Genomic DNA, 5,446 nt, shown 5'->3' with positions numbered 1-5,446 from the left:
ATAAGAATTTGGGAACAAATTGGTCACTGGTTAATTATGCAATGGGTATTGTTAAGGCTTCCCATCTAACCACTTGGAATCTATGCCAAGTCACTTTATTTGAGAACTATTCAAGACCTTAACAAAAAGCAAAGACATGTTTATGTCACTGAAAAAGGATAAAACTTAATCTTTGCCAGTGACTAAAAAAACTTTATATTGGGCAATCTAAAGTAAAAATGGTTAATATTTCTTTGCAACATTGGTACTGTTTGAGCATGTTTTCTTTCTTGTCTGCACAATACTTCTCTCTTAAAAGCAGTGGTTCTTTTCTTGACTCTGAGGCTTTATGAGAAACACAGCCATGGCACGCCAACCATACCTCCTTTTGGGTATGCTGTTTTTCTCTAAAAACCCCAAGAGTCAAATGGCTTCATCTCTGATTGGTGGCTCAGCCCTTAAGCTCAGTAACCCATTTGAGAACAAAAACTAGACTAAAATCTACCTGTTTAACTAGATGGTCTCAAATTTTCTGGTATCTAGCTGGTTATTTTGAACAGACTTCTAAATTTTCTTCTAGGCTTATCTATGTATTTCTTCACAAAATCCTATGGTAGAGTTCTATGCTATTTTCTTTAAAAGAAGAAAATCTTCTCTGCATCTTCTTGAAAAGGCTTGTATACTTTGCCTTACAATGTAAATTTGTTACCTTGCTTACTTAACAGGGTGAGTCCTCCCTAATAAGCTTTAACATTCTTTAGAAACACAATCTAAATGTGATTGTCCTTTTATACTAGTGAGTTTTTTTATTACATTTTAAACAAAACCTATAAGATCCTTATTTGTTTTTGTTTTTTATGTCTCTCTCTCTCTCTCTCTCTCTCTCTATATATATATATATATATATGTATGTAAGCTGTATGTTGTGTCTACATGTTCACGTCTGTATGTGTGTTTGTATTGTCTGCACGGTACCAAATTGGCCTATAATTAATGCGCACTTATTAAATAAATAAGTATACTTTTCAAGTTCATGTGATGTTGATTTTCTAAAGTTTTATAAAATAAATATATCTTCAAAATTTGATTTAAACCTTTTGCCTAAATTTGTCTTTAGGTCAATATGCCTCAGTTCTGCCTCCTGGCCATACTGGGAGAAACAATATCTTTTAGACATTACCTTTGCTCCACATGGCCTCTCTGCATTCCACATGGTTCTAAATGACACGTGGAAACTTGGGATCCAGGATGGCTAGTGAAAGGGGACCTATGCCCAATGTCTCAAAGGTCCTAGTTAACATTATCTGATAAGGGTGTAGATTTAATACACCAAGTTTTTGACCAGGAAACCATAAATATTTATTTGGTAAAAATAGCTGAGGCTCAAACTGGGCTTTGTGTAATTCGATCGGACAAATGAATGCCTGTTCACTAACCTGAATGCATAAAAATGTTCTTATCAGCACACATCTTTGCCTGTGTTTACTAATCAAACAGGATTATCTGTCTTTGCTAGAGGTCTTTTAAGTTGTAAACCCCGCTAAAACCAGAAAAACCTTTCTATATATAATTTTTAGACAAATGAGGCCAATTTAACATTGATAGAGAAAAAACAAGTATGTAAAAAAGAGGTGATTTAAAGAAAACTATGGATATAAAAATGTGGTTGTGGTTAAAAAGACTAAAAAGAAAAGAAAATAATTTTTATGTGAGAAAACATCTGGTACAGTGTATTTTTGTCCTAAAGTAAAATAACTGGCTATTTAAAAGGTAGGAAGTATAGAACAATAACTGAAAGTCTAAGTCAGTCATAATAATGGTTTGTATGGGTTAATTTATAAAAGAAACTTTAAAAATTGGCTAAAATAAAAGAAAATTACATATAAATTTTCTAAAAATTAAACATTAATATCAAAAGTATTCTGATACAGGGTTAGAGTTTGCTCTCCTGCAATGGAACAACCAGATTTCCTAAAATCACTTAACTGCTCTTCATACAAAATTGTAAGAGGTTTTCTTATAACTGGTCTAAGAAACTTATTTCACGTTTTATCATGATAATTTCTTGTGCTCTCTCCCTTTGAAATTCTTTGTCACTTTGCTTTTTGTAGTGATTTGTGATCTTATTCAACTAAGTGTTTTAAGCTTTTGTTATTTGATAGACTTTCCAAAACTAAATTCTGAAAGCTCAACCTTTTGGTTTAAACTAACTTTGAGGAGTTCCAAAGGCCCTGGAGCTTCTCAAAGGTTATGTAAGAGATGTAGCAAAACTAATTGGCTTATTTGATAAATTAGACTACATGGGAAAGCATTGTCAGTACTGAAGTGTTATGAATATGTGTTCCAAAATCTTGTAAGGCTCTTGGAAATCTGTGTCTTGATATAAATGCTACCAGTCATAATCTTGGTTCAATTATAATTTTAAAATGTTATATCTTCAAATATTTCATGAAATAACTCTGATAGGTACAGTTTCCTGATAAACTTTGAGTTCATACCTTTAAACAAAATTTCCAAAACTCTAATGAAGAAACTGATGGGTTTGTAAAATTATTCACTAAGGTCAAAACAGCAAAGTTAATTAATGAACTAATGAAAAAAAATTATGGGTTTTTACTATTTCCTTATTTTAAAACACTGCTGGTTCTCTTAATGCTTTTTTTCCCCCCAGATATAAGAAAACTCTCTCTCTTAAGCTATCTATAACTGACAACAGTTTGGTAAAATATCATTTAAAACAGAAATTAAAGCATTTGTTTTCTTTCTATTTGATCCCCCCAAATTTAATAACTTTAAGTATCTTTATGATTATCATGGCAATGTGACTATTTTCATAACTTCAATAAGAATTAACTCTCTCTTTATAACAGGATATAATTTAAAACTTTGGTTATAAGATAGCATGTCTCTTCTAAGTTGCTGACCCCTCTTCGTGTTGCTGTAATTTGGCCTACTGCTGCTTAGTCCTGCTGCTTCATCTTTCCCCCTGACGTGGGACATGACATAGCCTGGGAATGAGTTTTCTCAGTGCTGAGGGATCTATACAAAGAAAAGTAAGACCTTTTCAATCAAAATATTGATCTTCAGTGCTTTTATGAGGAATGCTTTGATCATAAAGGGGGAAATAATATCTTCTCTACAAAAGCAGTTCTCTAAATTTTCCTGGCCTTAAAGAGGGTGTTTGTAACTTGGATGAGACATCCTATTCTTAAATAAAAGATTTATAATTGATCAAAAAATTTTACAAAGATTAGATGCTTTGGAAGCCATGATGTCCTGGACGGGTGAACACCAACAAACTCTCTGGACCCAAAATCAACTATTATACAGAACAGAATCCCATTCCAGAGTTTCAACAACTGGTAATTACACCCCAATTCACAACAACTGAAATGATGCTGATGCAACAGCTCTAAGAAACGATGACACCATCAGTCCCCACTTGGAATAAATTAAAAGGACTTGCCATGCTAAATATACAAACTTTGCTTTAACAAAATGCTTTTGTCTTAACTGTAAAAACCTGATCTATAGCTTTTTCTTTTTCTTTTAATTAAATAAATAAAATGGGGAAGATGTAGAGTATACTAACACTTATAAAGCAAATGTATTTCACAGGGCCTAGTTTCCAAAGCCCTGCAGTTTCAGGTTTAACCTAACTTTTAAAAATTACATATAGAAATGTTAACCTTGCAAAAGATGGGAAACTTTCTCCAGGCTAACGTCTCTGTTGTGGATATAGAATTGTAACACAGCAAAGTTGCTGGCTCAAGGACAGACAAGTTACTTGATTGTTATGTGAACATACTAAGGAAATTGCTGTAGGGAAAGAAAATGTTTGCTAAGAACAAGCTTTTGTTGGTGGATTGACTTAACCTATTGCAAATTGCATTATGGAATGTCACTTTGTTATTTCACTGATGTTACCAGCTTCTGTTGTTAAACTATACTTAGCCATAACTCCACCTATGTTCCTTTTCTGTAACTTCCTGGTCTGGAGAATAAATACACAGAGAGAACCCCAGTTCATGGTTAATTTCTCAAAGGAGGAATACTTCTCTCTTGAGGGTTCCAGGAAGTTAACCCCTTCGGGGTGTCTCACTGCTCTTGGGAAATGGGCTTTGAGTAATCCTTTTTGCATCTCCACCACCCTGTGAGAAGCTAAGCAACACTTTTTATGTTCTAATCTTGGGTGTCATATACCCTCACTTTCCCCACACTCTAATTGTTAGAAATAAATCACTGAGTACACCCCACCCTTAAGGGAGGGAAATTATGCTCCACCTTTTGAAGGGAGAAGAATTTGTGAATGTATTTTAATACCACCATATGCTTCTTATGGCACTTAATAATAGTTTGCCTTATATCTTAGACATTTATTATTTATTTCTTTCTTTATTTTTTTGGCATCGGATCGCAACCCTCAGTGTCGCCCCCGTACCGGACCGGGACCAGCAACGGGATCGCAACCCTCGGCGTTGCTCCCGCGCCTCGCTCAGCCAGTGAGCGGGAACCGGTCTGTATGTGGGATCTGAACCCTCGGGCGGGAGCACTGCCGCACTTCCCAAGCGGCGCACTATCCAGTGCGCCACCGGGCCGGCCCTATCTTAGACATTTATGCATACGTTTTTCTTTTCTAGTAGGCTATAAGCTGCTTCATAGACATACTTGTTTTTCTTTGAGTATTCTTTTTTTATTGTGATGAAATATACATAACATAAAATTTACCATTTTAACTATTTTAAGAGTACCGTTCATTGGCATTTCTTATACTCACATTGTTGTGTAGCCATCACCAACATCCATCTCCAGAACTTTATCTTCCCATACTGAAACTGTATACCCATTAAATAATAACTCCACATTTCCCCACTCCCCCCCACCCCTGGCAACAGCCATTCTACTTTCCGTTTCTATGAACTTGACTACTCTTGGTTCCTCACATAAGTGGAATCATATGCTACTTGTCCTTTTGTAAATGGCTTATTTCACTTAGCACAATGTCTTTTTTTTTTTTTTTCCGTGTCCGGCAACGGATCGCAACCCTCAGTGTCACCCCCGTACTGGACCGGGACCGGCAACGGGATCGCAACCCTCACTGTTGCTCCCACGCCTCGCTCAGCCAGTGAGCGGGAACCGGTCTGTATGTGGGATCCGAACCCTCGGCGGGAGCGCCACCACGCTTCCCAAGCGGCGCACTATTGCAGTGCGCCACCGGGCCGGCCCAACAAAATGTCTTCAAAGTCATCCATGTTGTAGCATGTATCAAAATTTCATTCCTTTTTAAAGCTGAATAATATTCCATTGTACATATAAACCACATTTTGTTTATTGAGTCATTTTGTTTGTTGATGAAAACTTGGGTTGTTTCTACCTTTTTTTTTTTTTTTTTTTACATTTTTGATTGAGAGCTTTATTTATTTATTTATTTATTTTTTCCTTTTTGTCTTTTTTTCGTGTCCGGCAA

Source organism: Galeopterus variegatus, unplaced genomic scaffold, assembly GCF_000696425.1.
Source record: "Galeopterus variegatus unplaced genomic scaffold, G_variegatus-3.0.2 Scaffold116, whole genome shotgun sequence".
Classification (NCBI taxonomy): Eukaryota; Metazoa; Chordata; class Mammalia; order Dermoptera; family Cynocephalidae; genus Galeopterus; species Galeopterus variegatus.
Note: the sequence above shows the minus strand (reverse complement) of the source record.